Raw genomic sequence first — 25,820 nt, 5'->3', positions numbered from 1 at the left:
CTGAGCTTGCCCCATCCTTCAAACACAGCTAGATCAACATCCAACCATTTTGAACAACTGGGAAAATGATCTGAGGATTAAGAAAACAATCTGCACATCTGGAGGGAGAGAATGCGGCAGAAACGAGGTTTGGAACCGTGAATTGGGGGAGAGGAAAGCCATGCGACCCTGAAAGGGAGGGAACCCTCTTTGTGGAGCAAAGTCAGGGAGCGGGAGAAAGTGGGAGAGAGTCTGGCGGGTAGGGATCGCACAATAAACCGCAGTGAGGAGATCCCCTGGGTCCCACTGGGAAACATCGCTCCCCTTCCCAGAGAACATCTGGAAGAGCATATTTTGCCTCTGCAAGGACAAAAACCAGCCAGGAACCATTGAGCAGCGCTCAACAGCAGGGTCAGAGGTGTGTACAGATGGCAGAAAACCTCTTAACACCTTTTTGCTGTGAGCCACAACAGGCTGAAATTTCTGAGCGCCCACTGAGGGGCTGCTTTCCTGGGACAGAAATGAGCAGAGAGCAGAAAGCCAGGCGGACTGCAGATAACCTGGCTGCCGCTTTTCACGGTCTCCCGCAAGAGATTCAAGCCCCTGCGCCACTGCTTTCCTCAGACAGAATGGAGTAGGGGACTAAGTCCCATGGTGATGGCCGATAACCTGTTTCCAGCTTTTTGCTGAGCGTTACAGTAAAGCCTTTGCGCCAGCACCGTGCTACTGTGTTTCCTGTCCGGATGGAGCTGCGAGGCTCCCTTCCAGGGACCGGAGTGGCCCGCACCTCGCCAGGCCCTTTAAAACTTGGCGTTCTGAATCCCAGCCACTGGGTAAAATGTAAATGTAAAATGTAAAGAGGTAAAATGTAGGAGATCTGTGGCTCCTGGTGAGCCCGGGGCCCCGGGCACAGCCAGGTTAAGGGCAGGGAACTGACAAAAGCGGGGGCACAGCAGATTATTCGCTTTTCTGAGAGGGCCTCCTGAACAGCGGAGGCCAGGAGTTCCCCTCCTCAGGGCCAAGGGGGCGGGGTGATGCCATATTCTTCCTCCTCTACCACCCCTCTTCCTCCCTACCCCCCTACCCACCAGCACAGTCAGAATCGAGAAAGAAACACAGTGCCTCCAGTGGAGGCTGGAGTCCCCACCCTAAACCCCATCCCCCTGGCCTGGCAGGGACATCTTTAGGAGGGCAAGTCAGCTTGCGAGGCAGTCCAGAGGGCCTCTCCCTCGGAAGACCAATACAGGCCCCCGAATCTACCAAGTCTATTGGTTAAAGACTGCTCCTAAACAGCTTCTGATGGAAATAGGGCCAGGCTTACTTCTCTTTATTTTCCTCCTCTTTTCTTAATTTTTTACATTTTTAAATTTTTTATTTTTCTATTTCTTATTTTTTATCTTTTATATATATTTTTTCTTTTCTCTTTATCTTTTTTTTTTTTTTTTGGTATCAGGCTTATAATTTTTTTGTCTATTTGTTGGTTTGTTTGTTTCCTTCTCTTATTTTATGGATCAGTCTTATTTTTTTTTTCTCTCTTTTCTTCTTTCCTTACTCTTTTTTCCTTCTCTCTTTCTTATTCTTTGGAATCAGGTTTATAGGTTTTTGTTTGTTTGTTTGCATTTTTGATCCTTTTCCTTTTCTCTTGTCTTGGATCAGGCTTTTTTTTCTTCTCCTTCTTTTCCTTTCTTTTCTTTTCCTTCCTTTTTTGTTCCTTTTCTTTTCTTTTCTTTTACAGGTTTATCCTGACAAATAAATCAAAGCACACCTAGTTAAGTGTCCCAACACTCCCCACTAAGCAAGGAGGACCTCTGTAGAGGATAGACCAGTAGGAAAAAGCAGCCAAAACACAACAGAAGAGGCCCACAGCATACAACAGAAACACTTCCTGAAGTTTTTGTTGTTGTTGTTGTTTTTCTTTTTCTGCCTTTCTTTCTTTTCTGGACAAAATGACAAGATGGAGAAATTCACTTCAAAACAAAGAACAGGGGGTAGTACTCACTGCCAGGGATTTAATCAATAAGGATATAAGTAAAAAGTAAGAAGTAAGAACTAGATTTAAAACAACAATTATAAAGATACTAGCTGGGCTTGGAAAAAAGCATAGGAGACACTAGAGCATCCCTTACTGTGGAAATAAAAGAACTAAAATCTAGTCAGGCAAAAATTAAAAACGCTATGACCAAGATGAAGTCCCAAAGGGAGGCTATAAAAATGAGAATGAATGAGGCAGAAGAGTGAGTCAATGATACCGAAGATAAAATGATGGAAAATAAAGAAACTGAAAAGAAGAGAGAAAGAAAACAATTAGATCATGATGACTTAGAGAACTCAGTGATTGCATAAAGCAAAATAATATCCAGATATTAGGGGTCCCAGAAGATGAGAAGCAGAAGACGGGGACAGAAGGTTTATTTGAACAAATTTTAGCTGAGAACTTCCCCTAGTCTGGGGAAGGAAATAGGCATTCAAGTCTAGGAGGCACAGAGAATTCCCCTCAAAATCAATAAAAATAGGTCAACAACTTGACATATAATAGTGAAGCTTGCAAATTTCAGAGATAAAGAGAAAATCCTGAAAGCAGCTCGGTACAAGAGATCCTTAACCTACAAGAGTAGACACATAAGGCTAGACCTGTCCACAGAGATCTCTGTGGCTGGCATGATATATTCAACATGTAAAAGGATACATGCACCCCTGTACTTATTGCAGTATTATTTATAATAGCCAAGATATAGAAGCTACCTAAGTGTCCATCCATAGACAAATGGAGAAGGAAGATGTGATACACACATACACACACACACACACACACACACACACACATCCCACAGTGGAATATTATGCAGGAGAGAATTGTGTCATTTGAGACAATATGGATGGACCTACAGGGTATTGTATAAGTGAAATAAATTAGACTGAGAAAGAGAAATACCATATGATTTCACTCATAGGTAGAATCTAAAAACAAAACGAATAAACAAACAAAAAGCAGAATCACACCTGTAAATAAAGAGAACAAACTGATGGATGCCAGAGGGGAGAGTGAGAGGGATAGGCAAAATGGGTAAAGGGGAGTGGGAGATACAGGCTTCCAGTTATGGAATAAGTCATGGGGATAAAAGGCACGGCATAGATAATACAGTCAATGGTACTGTAATAGCGTCGTATGGTGACAGATGGGAGCTTCACTTGTGTTGAGCATAGTATAATGTATAGACTTGTCCAATCACTATGTTGTACACTTGAAACTAATGTAACATTGTGTGTCAAAAAATTTTTTTGAAAAATCTGAGGTAGTCATTTGTTATTAATATGACATATAACATGCAGTATTATTTTTAATATTTTAGACAATATACTAAGACTCATGGGTTATTTTACCCAAATGTCTTAATACACATAAGAAGGAATATAACTCTCTTAATTTTCCACAAAGAATAGTGTATAAGTAACATGGAGTTTATTACATAAAGCAGGGAAATATTGAGCTGGAAAACGTAGAAGTCTAACTGACTATTACATTTCTGGTTGACTACCTGAATGGTAGTCAAATCCCAGCTTGACTTCACCATATTTAGAGCCCCTGCATAGGGTTTTCACATGTATAGCCACAAATAGCAGCTCATACAGTATTTTTTATTCTCTGAGCTTCTACTCTATGTCTGCTTCTCTTTATCAGGATTTGGGTAGCTAGCATAAGACAGGAAAGTAATGACTCTGTTCTCCTTAATGATAATGAAAGCACATTTCTGGAGCCTTTTTTTAACTTCAAAGAAGAAATTCAAGTGAATCTTTATGAACCCTGGTCTTTGCCAAAGAGATTCTAGATTTGATTAGCTGAGTAATGGAATTAAATTATGATGAAGTTAACATGTCAGCTAGGAACATTCTCTAGGAAACTGACTGGCAGAGAAAAACTTCCTCTACCATACTAATTACAAATAGAAATTCTCCTCCCCACCCTTTCCTTTAGGTGCTGGTATAAATTCACTTGTTAAATATTGAGGCCCACACAGAGATGTTTATGTCCCTCATCATGTCAAAAAAATTATTAGATGATGTTTAAAAGTCTGTTAAATATATATTCTAGAGGAAAGTTTCACTATACAGTACTCATTATAAGCTCTTCAAAGCTTTCATGTCCTGATGAAGATATAGATGACAGATAGAGAGATGATGATAGATAGATAGATAGATAGATAGATAGATAGATAGATAGATAGATAGATGATAGATAGATGATGGATAGAAAAATAATGTTGACTGAGACTCAAATGAACTTTGACAGAAAAACATATTTTTGTAATAAAAAAGAGAAGGTGCATCACACCATGCTTTTTAAAAATATTTATTTATTTATTTTATAAAGAAAAAGAAAGCAGGGGAAAGGGCAGAGGAAGAGGGAGAGAGGAATTCAAGCAGACTCCTTGCTCAGCAGGAAGCCCATCTCAGAGCTTGACCTCAAGACCCCGAGATCAGACCTTAGCCAAACCCAAGAGTCAGATGCCCAATCAACTGTGCCACCCAGGTGCTCCACACCATGCTTTTGATAAGGGAGAATAAAGCCTTCACTAATGTGTAAAGAAAGTTTGGAATAATTACACAAAGAAGTTAATATCAGTGAAGATCTCTCTCTCTCTCTTTTGTAAACAAAAACTGTTAAAAAAAAGAGCATTGCTCATTGGTTTACAGAATAGATTTTAAATCCAAACTATCTGCATTTTTATCCCAGTTTTGATGTTGGTTGATCCTGGGAAAATTTACTGACCCCTCTGTACATAATCTTTCTCATTTTGAAAAATAGAGATAATTATAGCACCAAAATGACAGGATTATTATAAGGATTGAATGAGATAATATATATGAACTTACAAAATGCAACGTAAATATTAGCTATGACAATATCAATCATAAATATAATAATTCTAATTTTATTACTCTCAAACAAAATTAAACAGATTATCATCTCAAAGTAACAGTATAATTATGTAAGCCATAGTTAAAAATAAATTCCATATAAGATTATAGAAGGAAAAATTAATCACAACACTTTTCATTTAGAAATGATAGAAATCCAACTCAACTAGACTAAGAAAAATTCTGGGTATACTAACCTAAATAGACAAGAAGACTCAGTGAGTTACTGAGTTCAAAGATGCCTAGATCCAAGAATTCAGTTATTAGTCTTATCTGAATTTTTCTCTTTCTCTCTCTTCCTTTCTTTCTCCTTCTCCTCCCAACCCCTGCCCTTAACCCTTCCTTCCTCCCTCTCACTTTGCTTCTGATATTTTTCCTTTGTTTCCTTGACAGGTTACCTATAGGCTTATTACAGGAACTTAAAGTTCCATCCAAGAGAAAGAGGTATCTTTTTTGGGCTGCTTGTTCATATGTCCACCTTTGGATTAACAGCTCTGTCCAGGACGAGAAGAAGACAGTGGACTGTAATTAGACCAGACAAGGGCTATTCCCAAAAAGAAGGAATGTAGACAAATATATGTTTACTATAAAGGAGTGTGGTAATATCATTGCCTAAAGAAAAAATGGAAAGCAAAGATGGAATTTACCTATTGGTCAGAGAGCAACATCAACCAGAAACTGTTGTATGGAGACTTTGCCAAAAGTTATAAATGGATATCATCAGATTGTTTTACTTGTATCCTGCTATAAAAATGTACAACTTTGCTATTTTTTGGCATTCAATTTAAGTTTTTGCAACCAGCAGAGCTCCAAGACTGGAGTTTTAGAGGTTGGCGAGTTTGGCTGGGATAGAGCCCTGAGGCTGCCCTGGTCCTGGAGAGAAGGCAGGCAAGCAGGGCAGATGGCATGATTTAAGGATTGTCTAAGGTGCTCAGGGAGAGACTGTTCACTTTTCTCGGAGCACATCTGTGGGAGGTGGCATTTGCAGAGATGCCTCTCCAAGGACAAAGGAGCCAGTGGGCACTATTTCTCTCCCCCACCCCTCAGCATAGGTGCAGAGACACCTGCTGAGGGCAGCTAACCCGGACACTGGCTGCCTAGCCTTCTTTGCTCCAAATCCCATGCCCCCGCACTTGGGTGCAACTGCCTTTCAGGGCTAAACCTGCACCAGTCCCAGTGCAGTGAGACCCTCACTCAGAAGACCAGCACAGGCCCCTGCCACAGCATGTCCCTAATGTTTGGAGTTTTAAACGTCAGCAGATGTGGCTGGGCTAGAGCTCAAAGTGCACTGTGCTGCTCCAGGCAAGCAAGCAACCCAGAGATGGACAGCATGAAAACAGTAATCTGAAAAGTGCCTGGGATGCATGACAAGAGATAATTCACTTTTCTGGGAGTGCTTCTCTAAGAGTAGCAAGCACAGAGACCCCTCTCCAGGGACAAAGGAGCTGACCGGCACCATTTCCCTCCCTGACCCCGCAGAATAAATCAACTTCAATAAACAGCACAGCACCAACACTGGCTGCCTAACCTGCTTACACGAAGTCCTGCCCTTTTGCACTCTGCCAGTACTGCTTTTCTTGGGCAAGTGTGCCTGAAGACCAGTGCAGAGGGCCTCTCCCCGAGAAGATGAGCAGAAACACCTCCACACACCACATCTGCTGACCACAGAGTTCTGCAAGCCTTCATTTCAAGTGGAAGTAACATCAGGTCTCATTTAACAAGCAGACCAGAGCACACCTAGTTAAAACTTGCCTCACTCTGATCAAGGTCCAAACATTGCCAACTGCAGGCAAGGAGAGCCTCTGCAGATGACTGACCTGAGGCACAGAGCAGCCAAAACACAGCAGAACATATGCAGCACACACCAGAGACACTCCCTGAAGCACCTGGCCCAGAACACTATATGACCTCTTTTTCAAAAAGCCATTACTTTTTCAAAAAGCAGGAAACAAAACAGGTTTTTCTAACACAGAGAAGAAGAAAGAGACTTAGACAAAATGTCAAAATGGAGTAATTCACCCCAAAATAAAGAACAAGAAAAGGTCATGGCCAGAGATCTAATCAAAACAGCTACAAGTTATAGGTCTGATGGAAAATTTAAAGCAACAGTCATAAGGATACTCACAGAAAAAAGCATGGAAGATATGAGGGAGACCCTTACCACAGATAAAAGAGCTAAAAACTGAACAATCACAAATGAAAAATGCAATAACTGAGATCTGAAAGACACTGGGTGTAACGACCACAAGGATGGAAGAAGCAGAGGAATAAATAAATGATACAGAAGATAAAATAATGGAAGATAATGAAGCTGAAGAAAAGAGAGAAAAAAGAATTATGGAGCATGGGAATAGACTTAGAGAACTCAGTGACATCATCATAGGAACATTAGTATCATAGGAGTCCCAGAAGGAGATAGAGAAAAGGGGGCAGAAGATATGAGGATATAATAGCTGAAAACTTCCGTAATCTGGGGAAGGAAACTGACATCCACCGGGAAGTACAGAGAACTCCCATCAAAATCAACAAGAGCAAGCCAACACCAAGACATATTGTAGCTAAATTTGCAAAATATAATGATAAAGAAAAAATCCTAAAAGCAGCAAGACAAAAGAAGTCCCTAACTTACAAGGGAAGACCCATAGGCTAGCTGCAGATCTCTCCACAGAAATTTAGCAAGCCAGAAGAAAGTGGCATGATATATGCAATGTGCTGAATGGGGAAAATCTGCAGCCAAGAATACTCTATCCAGCAAGGCTGGATGGAAGGAGAGATAAAGATTTACCAGACAAACAAAAACTAAAGGAGTTCATGACCATTAAACCAGCCCTGCAAAAAAATATTAAAGGGGACTCTTTAAGTGGGAAAGAAAGACCAAAAGTGACAGAGATTAGAAAGGAACAGAGAAAATCTCCAGAAACAACAACAAAACAAGTAATGAAATGACACTAAATACATATCTATCAATAATTACTCTAAATATAAATGGATTAAATGCTGCAATCAAAAAACATAGTGCATCTGAATGATTAAAAAAAAAAAAAGATCCATCTATATGCTGCCTATAAGAGACTCATTTTAGACCTAAAGGCACCTGCAGATTGACAGTGAGGAGATGGAGAAACAGTTATCATGCTAATGGAAATGAAAAGAAAGCCAGAGTAGCAATACACATATCAGACAAACTAGATTTTAAAACAAAAACAGTAACAAGAGATGATGAAGGGCACTATAATCATTATAAAGGGGACTATCCAACAAGAAGATCAAACAATTGTAAATATTTGTGCCCCCAACACGGGAACACCCAAATATGTAAAATAATAACAAACATAAAGGAACTCATTGATAATAACATGATAATAATAGGGGACTTTAACACTCCATTTACATCAATGGACAGATCAGTAAGCAGAAAATCAACAAGGAAATAAGAATGACACACTGATCCAGATGGGCTTAACAGACATATCAGAACAATTCATCCTAAAGCAGCAAAATACACATTCAAGTGCACATGGGACATTCCCCAGAAGAGATCACATACTAGGTCACAAATCAGACCTCAACAAGTACAAAACAAGTGAGATCATACCATGCATATTTCCTGCCCACAACACTATGAAACTTGAAGTCAACCACAAGAAAAAATTTGGAAAGAGGACAAATACATGGAGGTTAAAGAAAGTGCTACTAAAAAAATGAATGGGTCAACTAGGAAATTAAAGAAGAAATAAAAAATACATGGAAACAAATGAAAACGAAAACATGATAGCCAAAAACCTTTGGGATGCAGCAAAGTGGCCCTAAGAGGAAACTATATAGCAATACAGGCCTACCTCAAGAAGCAAGAAAAATCTCAAATAAACAACTTAACCTTATATGTAAAGGAGCTATGGAAAGAACAATAAATAAAGCCTGAAGCCAGCAGAAGAAGGGAAATAATAAAGATTAGAGCAGAAATAAATGATATAGAAACTAAAAGGGAACAGTAGAACAGATCAATGAAACACGGAGCTGGTTCTTAGAAAAAAAATAATACAACAGACAAACCCCTAACCAGACTTATAAAAAACAAAAGAGAAAGGACCCAAATAAATAAAATCACAAATGAGAGAGGAAAGTAACAACCAACACCCCAGAAATACAATTATAAGAGAATAGTATAAAAAATTATATGCCAACAAATTGGACAACCGGAAAGAAATGGATAAATTCCTAGAAACACATAAACCACCAAAACTGAAACAGAAATAAATTGAAAACTTAAACAGACCAATAACCAGCAAAGAAATGGAATCAGTAATCAGAAATCTCCCAACAAACAAAAGTTCAGGGCCAGGTGGCTTCAGAGGAGAACTCTACCAAATATTTAAAGAAGAGTTTATATTTTTGAATCTTTTGGGTAAATATCTAGTAATACAATTGTTGGATTGTAGGGTAGTTCTATTTTTAAATTTGGGGGAACCTCCCTGTTTTTCCAGTGGCTGTACCAATTTGCATTCCCACCAGCAGTGTGAGAGGGTTCCCCTTTCTCCACATTCTTGCCAACATCTATGGTTTCCTGTGTTGTTAATTTTAGCCATTCTGACAGGGTGGAGGTAGTGTCTCACTGTGGTTTTGATTTGTATTTCTCTGATGATGTTGAGCATCTTTTCATGTGTCTGTTAGCCATCTGTATGTCTTCTTTGGAAAAATGTCTATTCATGTCTTCTGGCCATTTCTTAACTGGATTATTTGTTTTTGGGGTGTTAAGTTTGATAAATTCTTTATAGATTTTGGATGCTAACCCTTTACCAGATGATTTCACTCACAGGTTGATTTTATGAAATAAAACAGAAGAACATGGGGAGGGGAGGAGAGAGATAGAGAGAGGCAAAACATAAAACAGACTCTTAACTATAGAGGACAAACTGATGGTTGCTGGAGGGGAGGTGGGCAGAGGGATTGACTAAGTGGATAATTTTTATGAAGGGCACTTGTTGTGATGAGCACTGGGTGCTACATGTAAGTGATGATTCACTAAATTCTACTCCTGAAACTAATATTACAGTATATGTTAACTCACTAGACTTTAAATGAAAACATGAAACAATCAGTCAATCAATAAAATTTCCTAAAGAAAAAAAAATAAAGAAGAGTTAATACCTATTCTTCTCAAACTATTCCAAAAAATAGAAATGGAAGGAAAACTTCCAAATTCATTCTATGAGTCCATCATTACCCTGATTCCAAAACCAGACAAAGATGCCACTAAAAAAGAGAATTACAGGTCAATACCCCTGATGAACATGGGTGCAAAAATTCTCAACAAAATACTGGCAAATCAAATCCAAAGATACATTAAAAGAATCATTCACTACGATCAAGTGGGATTTATTCCTGGGCTGTAAGAGTGGTTCAATATTTGCAAATCAATCAACGTGATCCACCACATTAATACAAGAAAGGATAAGAACCATATGATCCTCTCAATAGATGCAGAAAAAGCATTTGACAAAGTATAACATCCATTCATGATAAAAACCTTCAGCAAAATAGGTATAGAGGGAACATACTTCAACATCATAAAAGCCATATATGAAAAACCCACAGCTAATATCATCTTCAATGGGGAAAAACTAAGAGTTTTTCCCCTATATAATCTGGAACAAGGCAGGGATGTCCACTCTCACCACTGTCACTTAACATAGTACTGGAAGTCCTAGCCTCAGCAATCAGACAACAAAAGGAAATAAAAAGCATCCAAATCAGCAAGGAGGAAGTAAAATTTTCACTCTTTGCAGATGACATGATACTCTATATAGAAAACCCAAAAAACTCCACCAAAAAAATTGCTAGAACTGATACACAAATTCAGTAGAGTTGCAGGATACAAAATCAACATACAGAAATCTGTTGCATTTCTATACACCAATATGAAGCGGCAGAAAGAGAAATCAAGTTATCGATCTCGTTTACAACTGCACCAAATGCTATAAGATACCTAGGGATAAACCTAATGAAAGAAGTAAAAGATATACTCTGAAAACTATAAAACACTGATTAAAGAAAATGAAGATGAAACAAAGAAATGGAAAAACATTCCATATTCATGAACTGGAAGAACAAATATTTTTACAAAGGAACATTACTCAGCCATCAAAAAGAAAGAAATCTTGCCATTTGCAATGACATGGATGGAGCTAGAGTGTATTACACTCAGCGAAATGTCAGTCAAAGACAAATGCTGTATGATTTCACTCAAATGTGGAATTTAAGAGACAAAGAGATGCTAATAAGGGAAGAAAAAAAAGAGAGAGGGAGGCATGCCATTAGAGACTCTTAACTATAGAGAACAAACTGAGGGTTGCTGGAAGGGAGGTGGGCAGGGGAATGGGCTGAATGTGGGATGGGCATTAAGGAGGCACTTGCTGTGATGAGCACTGGGTGTTATATGTAAGTGATGAATCACTAAATTCTACTCCTGAACCAATATTACACTATGTATTAACTAACTAGAATTTAAATGAAAACATGAAACAAAACAAAATGTCTATACTACCTAAAGCAATCTACACATTTAATGCAATCCCTATCAAAATACATGAGCATTTTTCACAGAGCTAGAACAAACAACCCTAAAATGTACATGGAACCACAAAAGACCCTGAATAGCCAAAGCAATCTTGAAAAAGAAAAGCAAAGACGAAGGCATCACAATTCTGGCCTTCAATTTATATTACAAACCTGTCAGTGATCAAGACTGTATGGTACTGGCACAAAAATAGACACATGGATCAATGGAACAGAATAGAAAACCAAAAAGTGAACCCATAACTATATGGTCAATTAATCTTCAACAAGGCAGGAAAGAATATCCAATGGAAAAAAAGACTGTCTCCTCAGCAAACGGTGTTGGGAAAACTGGACAGCAACATGAAAACAAATGAAACTGCACCATTTTCTTACACTATACACACAAATTCAAAATGAATAAAAGACCTAAATGTGAAACAGGAAACCATCAAAATCCTAGAGGAGAACATAGGCAGTAACCTCTTTGACATCGGCTATAGCAACTTCTTACTAGATATGTCTCCTGAGGCAAGGGAAACAAAAACAAAAATAAACTACTGGGATTACATCAAAATAAAAAGCTTCTGTACAGTGAAGGAAATAATCAACAAAACTAAAAGGCAACCTTCAGAAAGGGAGAAGATAGTTGCAAATCACATATCTGATAAAGGGTTAGTATCCAAAATCTATAAAGGATTACCAAACTCAACACCCAAAAACCAAATAATCTAGTTAAGAAATGGGCAGAAGACATGAACAGACATTTTTCCAAAGACATACAGATGGCTAACAGACACATGAAAAGATTCTCAACATCACTCATCATCAAAGAAATACATATTAAAACTACAATGAGGGGTGCCTGGGTGGCTCAGTCGGTTAAGCCTCTGACTTGATTTTGGCTCAGGTCATGATCTCAGGGTTGTGAGAGGGAACCCTGCTTTGGGCTCTATGCTGGGTGTGGAGCCTGCTTGGGATTCTGTCTTTCCCTCTCCCTCTGCTCCTCCTTCCCTCCCTCTCTAAAAATAAGAACAAAACTACAATGAGATATCACCTCACTCCAGTCAGAATGGCTAAAATTAATAATACTGGAAATAAGAAGTGTTGGCAGGATGCAGACTCTTTTTACACTGTTGGTGGGAATGCAAGCTGGTACAGCCACTCTGGAAAACAGTATGGAGGTTCCTCAAGAAGTTAAAAATAGAACTACCCTATGATCCAGCAATTGCAGTTCTTATTTTGCTTTGTAGCCTCTTAGTCAAAGGATAAAAAAATAGTGATTGGAAGGAGCACATGCTCCCTGATGTTTATAGCGGTATTATCAACAATAGCCAAATTATGGAAAGAGCCCAAATGTCCATCCACTGATGAATGGATAAAGATGTGGTATATATATACAATGGAATATTATTCAGCCATAAAAAAGAATGAAATCTTACCATTTGCAATGACATGGATGGAGCTAGGACATGGATGTGCTAAGCAAAATAAGTCGGTCAGAGAAAGACAAATACTATATGATTTCATTCATATGTGGAATTTAAAAAACAAAACAATGCACATGGAAGGGGAGAAGAGAGGCAAACCAAGAAACAGACAATTAAAGAGAACAAACTGAGGGTTACCAGAGGGGAGGTGGGCAGGGTGATGGATTGAATGGGTGATAGGTATTAAGGAGGGTACCTGTGATGAGCGCCGAGTGTTGTATGTAAGTGATGAATCACTAAATTCTACACTTAAAACTAATATTACACTGTATGTTAACTAACTGGAATTTAAAAATTTGGAGGGAAAAAAGAAATTTGTCACTGGTAGTTGGTAAATTAATTCAATATATATTATAAACAATGAACATAAAATTACTAGTAAGTTGTCTAAAAAATTCTTCTCTTTGTCTTTTCCAGCAGGCTAGTTAATCTCAGGATAAAATCGGTCACTTGACCAAATGAGAAATATATCTCCATTGGTTAGGTCAGGGTCAGCTCTGAAGTATTATATAACATGGATATTAGTATTAGGCACACATTTATTAAAATACTGGTGATTTCATTTATTACCTGTGTGACTTTAAACTAAATTTTAACTGTCTGAACACTATTTTGTCCTTTCACACAATGAGAAAAATAATATACCCACATGTTATTCTGAAGTGTGATTTCAGCTTAGCACAAAGACCTACTTCTTTGATCCCCTCAATTTATTTAGCTTAGACTGCACAGATGTGATCCATAAGGCCATGGTACAGTGTATTTTGAAACATTAAGAGCTGATAAAACTTTAAAAACCCAATTGCTATTGGAAAATCAGTTTACATTTTAAGTAATACCTTTCTATTTAAATTACATTTTGAGTAATATCTTTCTATTACCTAGCCAATACAAACTAATGCAAAAAGTTTTTACTCCAACTGTGATTTAACAGGTGGTCTGAATTTTGCCTCCTACGTAGTTCTAAATTTAACCAATATTTCTCTAACACCAACAGTAAAATCTCATTATTTTTATTATATAAGCCTTGCAAGATTTTAAAACTGCAACAAACCACGTTGTCTATTCACAGGAAAATAAATTCTAAATATATTCCTCTTACTGAATTTCCCTGGAAACAGCTACATATAAAGGCATTGATTTTCTCATGTTCTAATTTTATCATATCAAGATGGATCCACTTACAAGTTTGCAAATACATCACTGAAGATACTGTGAAATATTTCTGAAATGATAAAATAGATATTTTGAATCTATTTTTTCTTTGCCCTAAGAAGCATGTGTATTAGCTAGCAATTATCATTTCCATGACACAACTGTCTTACAATCAATTATAAATTCAGTCAGCTAAAACTTTATTAAATACTGTAAAGTTAAAAAAACTTCTCTTTACCTTGCAACATGAAGTTATTCAGTTATTAGTTTTGTTTCTATGATGGAAAATGAGGCAAAGGTTGGCAAGAAACAGGGACTATCAGGATGTGGAATGCAAGTATCTTGAGCCTTTGGTGAATTTCTTACTGTGGCTAAAGTTCCTCTGTCCATTCCCCTCCCCACATCCATCAAGTCCCCCAGAGAGGTATATATATACAAGGAACAAGTTCAGACAAATGTATATATAGATTTGTCTATGTATCTATTGACTGATCAATCATAACTGAGACTTTGGCCCCAAAACTCAATATAATCTCTAGGAAAGCTGAACTAGACTCAGGCAAGGATAAGTTGGGTCACCTATTCTAAAAGAAGGTGGCCCCAGGTCCACTTGCCATGATAATTACATGGAATTGCAAGAGAGAAACATCTGAAAGAGAGTGAAGTCCAAGAAGTAAAATACTTAAAAAAAAAAAAAAAAAGGCAAACAAATAGACCATTGCAAAAGAAGGTCAAATCTTGACTCTTCTGTTTATCACATTAACATTTCATTGCCTAACATGTTGGACAAATGCATTCCTTATACTGGATCGTCTCTAGTTACACCTCTCTTTCTTTAGGTTAAGTACAGCCACTGTGGAACACAGTATGGGGATTCCTCAAAAAAATTAAAAACAGAAATGTCATATAATCCAGTAATTCCACTATTGAGTATTTAAACAAAGAAAACAAACAAAAATACTAATTTGAAAAGATATATGAACCCTATGTTCACTGCAGCATTATTTACAATAGCCAAGCTATGGAAGCAACCTAAGTGTTCGCTGATAGACAAATGGACAAGAAAAATGTGGTATAAACAAACACACACACACACACATGAATATGCAGCCATAAAAAGGATGAAATTATGCCGTATCATATGGTATATGGTATATATGGTATACTATGTATGGTATATATTATGACACATGAAATACATCAGAGTGAGAAAGACAAATACCTACCATATAATTTCACTCATACATGGAATCTAAAAGACAAACAAATAAATAAATAAAAATAAAAATGAGACTTACAAATACAGAGAGCAATCTGATGGTTCTGGGGGTGGAAGTGGGGTGGGGAAAATGGGTGGAGGGGAGAGGGAGATAAAGGCTTCCAGTTATGGAATCAATGAGTCGTGGGAATAAAAGACACAGCCTAGAAAGTACAGCCACTGATATTGTAACAGCAATGTAACAAAACCGAGGGCAGCTACACTTGTGGTGAACATAGCTGGATAGAACATAAGGTATGAACTTGTCAAATCACTAAATTGTATACCTGAAACTAATGTAACATTGTGTGCCAACTACATTCAAATTTAAAAATAAAAGAATGAAGAAAGAGCTTTGATCATCTGATAGTGGAAAATTCTGCTTCAATTTTCATTATTCTGTTAAGTCATTAAGGAGGACAGCTAGGCCTAAAGAGTCGGCCAGGGGAAGAATATAAAATTTCTGCTCTTAAAATTTTCAAATGTTCCTTAGATGTTTTAATGAATGTTTCTTTGATGTTTCCTCTAAAACTTATGGAAGTAGGTCAGGAAAAGTTTTCTTCAATAGGTTTTAGTTCATTAGAAGACCACACTTTATACCAAGCTAAGAAATCATCCCTACTGTATTTTGTATGTCAGATTATATTCATATACAATGGGGGTTACAATGAGAATTCCCTTGCACCCCCAATAGATGTATAGCATGATGGAGAAATAAACATGTATTGTTTTAATCCCTGAGAGTTCAAAATTTTTGTTACTCGGCATAACACAACCCTATTCTGACCGTTATAGAGTGATACAAAGAATACAAGGAATGTGAAGTCCAACTGCCTATAATCTACCTATCCTTCATTTTCCACTCCACATAAAATTTAACCATATTAACTTCTCTTAATAAAACCCTTGATCCTAGAGAGAAGGTAAATTCTCAAAGTACAAAAAGCATTATCTCAAAGCATTTCTTCCTATTCTATTCAGATATAAGCAGAAAGATCTCATTAAAATACTCAGTTGGAGTATAAATTTCTTTGTTAGTATTCGAAGCCAGGGCTTTCTTCATCTGGGACTTATGTAGCTTTATAAGCATATCCAAAGTTAGATTATTCAAACTGCAAATCTCTAATGTTCCAATTTTCCAAAGTTCCCTATAGACAAATAAGAAATGCAAGAAAATCACAGCACCAGTTCAATACCATCAATTTTAGAAAACATAAGCACATCTTCTCAGAATCAAATTTTGATTACTGTGGCATCTTCTTCACTGCAGATTTATTTGACTACTACAGAGTATTTTCTAAGCTAAAATAGTGTGTCCCAAAACCACTTATAATTACCATAATTCTGGTCTGCCTCTCAGCCTATGTTAAGAATGCATTGTCTTCACAAGTAACACAATTCCAACATCTTTTTTCTAAAACGGTATGATATGAGGGGGGCTGTATGTGCTCACACATTAATATTTTATTGGTCTCTGGTCTTATAATTCCATATATAGTTTAGACTTTAGTTGTCAAGTCACTTTGTTATTCTCTTTCACCAATTATAAGGGAGGCAGTGTTTTATTTTTGTGAGAAATAGGGAGATAGAAAAAAGAAGGAAAAGTCTTCCCAATTTTCCAGCCCTTACTGTATGTCAGTCAAATCAGGCCATCTGTCCAAAGTTCATCCCGGTTCACAGGGATAGAAATTCTAACTGTGATTCTACAATTTTCATATCCAGAAGGATAAACAAAGGCCATACTATTAAAGATTCTTCCTTATAGGGCAGCACTGAACTATCTTGGTCATTTTGTTTTCCTCTTTGACTTTATACACACACAGGATTATGAGCATATACACACAGCTATACCCACACATACACATAGAGCACACACACACAGCACACCTGTGTGTCCTTACCTAAGAGTCCAGAACTCATTGTTTACATAAAAAACCTCAATATCCAACAAGCATGTGGTTGGAGTATCTCAGCAAAGATTACAGATAAGTCACAGGACTTCCCAAATTTGGCCCTACTAAGTATTTCTACTCAATGCTGAATGCCATTGCAAGAAGCAATCAGGGAAAGGTACAGAAGAACACAGTCAGATCATCTGGGGTAGCCAGCTCTATGCCACCCACAGGTGTCTTAGCATCACCCGTTAAAAAGTCAGGGACTTTCTCATTGGAGTTTTTCATGTTTTCTGCTAAGGCTAACCCAGAACTAAATGGTTTTGAGAATTAGATCCATATCAGCCGGAAGCAATTCTGAAGGTAAAAGACATTTCTCCCGTGGGGTTTTGACGACTAAATTGCGACTGCGTGTAACTTCTAAAGGTCCTTTATGCACATTCTACATGGAATAGTAGCCAATAAGCTTTTCACTGGCAAAAGCGCCCTCATAATGAGAGGCATATTTTTTTCATCCAAGATTTCACCCCCTAAACATACCCACCTGCATTCACATTCATTTCAATATGCAAGTTTGTAGCAGACTTGAGTCCTGTCTTCAAGTTGAAGAAATACTGAGTTGCCCAGTATTTTTCTATTATTATTTTTAATTAACATATAATGTATTATTTGTTTCAGGGGTACAGTTCTGTGATTCATCAGTCTTACACAATACCCAGCGCTCACCACAACACCTACCCTCCCCAATGTCCATCACCCAGCCACCTCATCCCTCCGCCACCCTCCCCTCCAGCAACCCTCAGTTTCCTAAGATTAAAAGTCTTTTGTGGTTTGTCTCCCTCTCTGGTTTTGTCTTGTTTCATTTTTTCCTCTCTTCCCCTATGATCCTCTGCCTTGTTTCTTAAATTCTGCTCATCAGTGAGATCATACGATAATTGTCTTTCTCTGAGTGGCTTATTTCACTTAGCATAATACCCTCTAGTTCCATCCACGTCGTTGCAAATTGCCCAGTATTTCTAAATAAATGAAGACAGTATTTGACACAATGGTCAAGGCCTGTCTCATTATAGGTATTTTCTTGTGGCCCACAGGAAGTTATAAGCACAGAATAAAAAATTCTATTAATTTTGCCATCTTTACCATTAGTTGACACTTTGGCACCAAATCTCTACAAGAAACATTATCTCTGGTGGACTGGGCTGGGCCCAGGTATGGTTAAAAATAGTGCTCAAAGATTTTCAATATTAACAGATACACTATAACTGATGATTTATTTGTTAAGATGTCCAAAACTTGTTTTAATCTTGCCCATTCCACCACACTTTCCCCAAATAAAATGGTAAGATAGAAAACAAAATTACTGTTTTTCCAACTCTGATCTAAATTCCTATATTTGATATCTGAGATAGTCATAAAGTAGCTTAATCATGATAACAGATGGTCAGATGAGATAATTTAATTTAGCTCCAATTATTTGTGCACAAAATTCTTGAATTTTAAGACCTGGTGGTTAAACTCAACAGTTCTTCCAAAGACATCTCAGAGACAGAATCACTGTTAATAAAGAGTAAGATCCACGGACAGAGATTGCATTTGATTAAAAACATCCCCCTGGGGCTCCTGGGTGGCTCAGTCGTTAAGCGTCTGCCTTCGGCTTGGGTCATGATCCCAGGGTCCTGGGATCCAGGCCCGCATTGGGCTCCCTGCTCCGTGGGAAGCCTGCATCTCCCTCTCCCACTCCCCCTGCTTGTGTTCCCTCTTGCTGTGTCTCTGTCAAATAAATAAATAAAATCTTTAAAAAAAAAAAAAAATCCCCCCTCCAAAAAAAAAAAAAAAAAAGTTTGATTCATTGTCTCTCCTATTAGCACACTTAGTACTAGTTTTAAGTTGTTTAACTTTTAAAAAGCACCAGACAAGGCGCCTGGGTGGCTCAGTTGGTTAAGCGACTGCCTTCGGCTCAGGTCATGATCCTGGAGTCCAGGGATTGAGCCCCACATCGGATGCCTTGCTCAGCAGGAAGCCTGCTTCTCCCTCTCCCACTCCCCCTGCTTATGTTCCCTCTCTTGCTGTGTCTCTCTCTGTTAAATAAATAAATAAAATCTTTAATAAAAAAAATAGATAGTTAATACTGTGGAATACATAGGTATATTCCTGTATGTGTGTACTCATGTGCAAGTAGGTTTGTAAAAGGGATATGTATATAATTATGTTTTTACCTATTAACCTCGAGGATTAATAAAAAAAAAAATGGACCAGAGTACCTGATGGTATTTATTCTCTCCTTTATATTGATTTGGTTTGGACAGTTTTTAAATAAATCAGATTGTATGGCCAATTGACGAGACGGATATTAGCAAGATGATTCAGCATATTATTTAACATGTGCAGCAAGTGTCTCTGTCTCCCCATCAGCATCATTTACCATTTTTATTGTCATGTTCATTAAAATAAAATGGAGCTCTGATAATGATGGCTGAGTATGCAAAGGAGTGGGGCTGCAGTATTGGAGAGAGATGGAATTATTTAAAAGCTAGGAGGAAACATTTTAAAAATGCTGTAACATTAAGTGAATACTTTTAGTATTTAATTATGAATAAAGAATCATAAAAATGATGATTTTTAAAGTTTTAAAGTTATTTGGTAATATTTAACATTAAAAATATATTAAGTAACTTTAAGAAGTGCTAAGAAAAGGGCCTTATAAAACTACCCCAACTGGGGTAGTGTATTAATCATGTTTTGTTGTTTTCTGTATTTGATGTTGCTTTGACAATTGGGGGGCCTTGTTGGCCGGGTCAAGCCTGTCCCCTTTAGGGATAGCTAGTTCCTAAAGATAGCAAACAACTCTCCTGTAAGCATGACTTGCACATACAAACTAACAAAGCCAAAGCCCATAGCCCAACCACAAAATTTATCTAATTCTTGCACACCAAGCCAATGTTTCCCAGCCTAAGTCATCTCAGAACCAAGTACTGGACCACTCATCATCCAGAGCCCACTGGAATTATTCAAACTATTTAATCCAAAGCTTGCTCAAACTTGCCTACCCTGCCTTGGCCATTCCTTCCCATGGAAACCACAATAATGGCTCTGGGCCATACTTTTCCCTTGCCCCTTCTGCCCCCTGATCATCCAGTGCTTCCCCATGTGGCTTTGCATGGCATGGCAGGCACCCTTTTCATATTAGCTCCTGTGAGTAATAAAATTTTCAATGGCATTGACCTCATTGTGTCATCATTCAATCATCTCTATAAATTAAATCTCAAATCCAATCCAAACAGGCAGTAATGCGATGATAAATTATAGAAGAAATGTAATTTATTGTTGAGTTCTCTTCACTCTGGTAATAACTCTAATAATATAGTTCTGATACAAAATATGTCATTTGCTAACGCACATCTGTTCCTTGGTCTCTGAGCTGTTCTTTTTTCTTTCCACAGAGCTGTTATTTGTTGTTCCTATCCTTCTTCTCCCACTTACCTATCAATCTACACTACCTCCACATGCTTGTCATTCTTTGTATGCTATTTTTCTTACATAATTCCTTCATACTTAATAATTTATTAAAATCCATATAGTTCTTCACCTATGTGAATTCACCTATGTGAAGTCTATAGCCTTATAATTGTACTGAGCTTATTTTGCGTACTATGAGAAATCAAAGTCGAGAGTGTATGTTAATTCTCCAGTAAGTTAAAAGAAATTATATTGCAAGAAGATAGTAATTTCATTCAACTGGGCAACTGTCTGCCTTATTCTTATTGAACTAGTCACAGATAGGACAGTCATGTAAGATTGAGAACTCTCATATTCAGGACATAGTTTATAAATCAGAGCTTTAACCCTGTGGATATTGTAAACCAAATATCCTGTGTATCTTCTATCCACTCAACAGAACTTGGGAGGAATAAATGACAAGTCCTGATAAATATTTTAAAAACCAAAATATGTGATTTTTTGAAATTTCTCAGTATATATAAATAAAACCAGACTATCTAGCTTAGAGAAAGAAACAGAGCTAGCTTGGAAAAGTGGTTATCAATAAAATGCCACAAAGCTAATTTGATTCTCAACACTCTATTAATTGACAGTATATCAAAAGAGCTTTAGAATTAATAATGATAACAAGTATAAAGAATTCCAGAAGTCTTTCTGAGCTAAGTGATTATATTATTTTCTTGAAAAAATAATATTAGGGAAATATTTATAATTAATTGAGTGTTCTAGCCTAAACATTTTATTATTTATTCATGTATATTTTCTAAACTATATTTACATCCCTCTCTGTCATCCTCTGCATATCATATTGAAAAATAAATACGTCTTCTCTTTCTAATACATTGTCAGCATGATGAGGATCAATTATTCAGTTCTATAAATATAAAAAAGATATTCATATGATAGGAAAAATGGTGTGAATGCTACTCTTATCACAGGTTTTCTCTCATCCCTGGAAAATCATTTTCTGCTTTATTATAAATATCCATTTGTTAAGCTTTTTGACGTGTATTTTTAGGCATCTATGTGATAGCTAAGCCTGCGAGAGAATTCACTGGTTTATGGAATTCAAAGAAGGTTTTAAGGACTAATCCATAGGAAGAGAATAATGTAGTCAAGCCTCATGAATAACGCGAGTCAGTAATTCACACCCAAAAGTTGTATCTGGCCTCCTCTACTCTTTGCATATTGGATTTATTATTTCTTACTAAACAATGACAGGATGCATAGACACAGACAACTCTATAATTTTCTATCTTCTGATTTTAGTTAAGAGAATCAAGACCAGCATTCTTTCATCCCCAGTCTCACAATTCTAGAAACAGGAACATATTAATGTTGTCTGACTAAGTCACTTGCTAGGAAATAGTCAATGTGATCGGTGGACAGCATCCTATAAAAACACTGCAGCTTCTGTTGAGGGGAAAGAGAACTTAAGCATATCTGAGGGGAGAAAGTTTTTTTAGGGGAGAAAAATGGTGCTGAGGATATAATCAATTGATGGAAAAAGCTACTTTTTAATCAATTAGCAAAAGGATTTTAACTCTTTACCAGCTTGCAAACGCCTCTTATCTTGTATATCACTCTGGGAATTTAGATGAGCTTTTATTGCATCCAAGTAATGCCCAAATCCTCTGTTAAACTCCTTGCCATCCATTTGATCTTCAAAATTAACAGGTTAAAAAAAATTCACAAGATGAAGCATGCATTTGTTTTATATACACTTTATTTAACCATTCAAAGAATTTAAAAGAGGGTCACCTCTTTAGTTTTCTCATTACCATTTCTGATTCAAACTAGCCCATGGCTCAAGAAATGGATGACATCGATAAAAAGCAGAGAGAAAGTGTTTGGCTTTTGCATTCCTAGGAAGTAAAGATTCTGGTGATTTAAGAGGTTTTGGGGCATATTTTGACTCTAAAGGAGTTGAATCTTGCAAATCAACTTTAGCACTGCTCCCTGCCCAGTGCAATACCACCTCTTTCTAACCTTTTATCCTTAGTCGGATCAGTGGTCAGTACCACTAGGCAAAACTCTCTGGGGGAAGTTGGGTTAGAGCTCCTGCCTTTTAGTTTTCATTGGTGGCTTGCATGCCATAGGAACTTGAAGCAGTGACCAAAACATTCAAGCATATGTGCCAAGAAAGGCTAGTAGGCTGGACCCTAAGAGGAGGCCCCAGCTTTAGGCTACCAATTTGACTGCTGGAAACAGAACAGAGAACAAGGTCCGCTGAGGCCTGTATCTGATTACTGCATGAAGGCAGAAAATGAGGGGAAGAGAAAAAAATACTTGCAAATACTGGGTTTCAGTTTTGCATTCTTACCAATAGGATTAGCAGTTCCTTTTCTTTTAAGAGGTGAGAGCTAGGAAGAGGATGGAAGAAACAGGCATAGCCCTTAATGGACCAAATCAAACTTTTTTTTTTTTTTTTTAAGTTTTATATATTTATTTGACAGAGAGAGACACAGCAAGAGAGGGAACACAAGCGGGGGGAGTAGGAGAGGGAGAAGCAGGCTTCCCGCCGAGCAGAGAGCCCCACGCGGGACTCGATCCCGGGATCCCGTTATCACGGGATCACGAACCAAGCCAAAGGCAGACACCCAACGACTGAGCTACCCAGGCGCCCCGGACCAAATCAAACCTTAACTCCGCCCTGAGATGGCTTTCTCCATCATCCATCCCCAGCCGCCCTTATTCGCTGTACTGTGCCTCGTTATTACAACACGTTCCCATTGTCTGTTTTCATCAGTGCTCCTGCTCCTTTTCCCTCCACCAGCTTGAAAGCCCGAGAGCGAGGAGACTTCTGTTTCCAAGTCCAAACTAGGGCTTTCCATTCCGCACAGGCTTGCGGCCGGCATACTCTGAGAGACCGAAGAAAGTGAAGGCCGGGCGGGCATTTATTCCGAACGTGTTTATCAGAGATGAGAAAATACCTATCATGAATACTTACATAGCTTTGAATGCCTTATTATAATCTCTTTTCACTTTCATTCCTCAGAATCAGGAAGACTGACAGAAATAAGAGCGATTTTACAGAACATGTCAGAGGAACGCACTGGGAAAGTTAGACAAAGCTGTTAACTAAGCACTTTGCCTGTTTTTACTTGGTTCGCGGCGATATTAACCAGAGAGATTCTTGAGATGAATCTGTTTTATTGCAAGCTTGATTACCTACACATCCCTAAATTATTCCATCATACAAATGACAGCTTATACTTAATGAAAGAGGCCACTTATTTAACTGCTGAGTATTTTTGAGGAATCCTTTTAACCTACTTCCCTGTGAAAATGAAAATAAGGAAAAATGTACTTTCACAAATCTTCAACGGCATGCATTTGCGCTTTTAACAGAAGAAAGGGTGGGATGAATATGGCACGCCTTTCCTCCCACACATCCTTATTAGGCCTAGAAATTAAGGCATAGAGTAATTAGAAAAAGTATTTTCTCATGGATACAAATGCTACCCCAGAGACCACAGAGAAGACCGAGAGGGTGGCATGGCGACCGGACACGTCAAGCCATGTGATCTCAGCCCCTGCGCTGCTTTCCCGGTGGCACTGTATACATCCCCGACTATCACTGAAGGCTTGTGTTGTTGGTACTTACCCAGGAGACCCAGAAGTTATTCTTCAAGAGTGATACAAGCATATTTTTTTAGGGCAATATAATAGGTTTTATTCCCTCCTGTAATTTTAAGGGCTCTTTATTTATTCTGTTCTGAGCTTAGTGGAAAAAGATTTTAAATACGACTTTAACGCTAATAATCTTGATAAACTTTCTCGCTGAGACATCTAATCCTGAGTATCTCCCTTGCTTTAGAAGTAGAGTGAAATCGTCACAGGTAGATAATATAGATTCAGTGTTTTTTGTTCTATCTTCTAAAGAAATGAGGTACATGTTCCTGTATTAGTCACATGTCATCAATATAAAAATTAAGATATTTTCCACTTTTTTGTACTGAGCTTTCAAACTGCAGTGTGTTTTTGATATTTACAGTGCATCTCAATTCAGACGAGACATATTTCAAGAATTCAGGCACCACATATGGCTAGTGACTATCATACTGGACAGCAAAGCTAGCTCTATGGCGTTATGAAAGTCTGTTAAAAGAATTAATTTTGGAATTATATATGGAAGTATGATTTCCCATAGATTTTGTTTGATACTTGGGAAAGTAAATTTATCATTTAGGCTTTTTTTTTAATCATTTAGGGAGATTTTTTTAATATTTTATTTATTTATTTGACAGAGAGAGAGAGAGAGAGCACAGGCAAGGGGAGCAGCAGAGAGAGAGGGAGAAGCAGGCTCCCTGCTGAGCGGGGAGCCCAATATGGGGCTCGATCCCAGGATCCTGGGATCGTGACCTGAGCTGAAGGCAGACACTTAACCAACTGAGCCACCCAGATGCCCAGATTGGGAGCTTTTTAAATGTTTTCTGTATTCACCTAACTAAGCTAAATCTAGGACAAATTTAATTATATGTATAATCAGTACAAGTAAATTGCTATCTAATAAATGCTTTCTATTGTCAACCTGAATCTTGGTACTTGGATACCAGTCTCCATTATTTTGTATTTTGTGCTAAGGTGCTTTCTAATTAGATCAGTTTGATAAATTAACATTCCACCCACAGTGATTCAGCTTACCCAAAAACAAGATTTGTTCTCAGTAAACACAAATTTCATTTTCTTAGCAATCCTGGAGGGTAACTGCCTGCCATTCCCTACAGGAAAGTCTTTGTAGAACTGATTGTTGGTGAAGTTGCCTCTTCAGAATCCACAGCCCATCAATCCCCATCCAGGCAACCTGAGCAAAGTCATTTTTCCCCAGCGACAGATTCAGCCTGGTTCGGTGCACAGACTAAGCCAACAGCTACTCGCTGTGTGATTTTGAGAAATCCAAAAAGCCCTCATTAGCTCCTAACTAGTTCTCTCAGTTTTGAAAAACTGCCCCCCCCCCGCCCCCATATTTACTGTATTGGCATTCTCTTCAAACCACACTTTGCTGAAAAGGCAAATATGGTGTAACACATTCAACTCACTGGCGTTCGGTATACTCCAGACACTAGGTGATAG

This window comes from Halichoerus grypus, chromosome 12 (assembly GCF_964656455.1).
Source record: "Halichoerus grypus chromosome 12, mHalGry1.hap1.1, whole genome shotgun sequence".
Taxonomy (NCBI): Eukaryota; Metazoa; Chordata; class Mammalia; order Carnivora; family Phocidae; genus Halichoerus; species Halichoerus grypus.
This window is presented reverse-complemented; position numbering follows the sequence as displayed.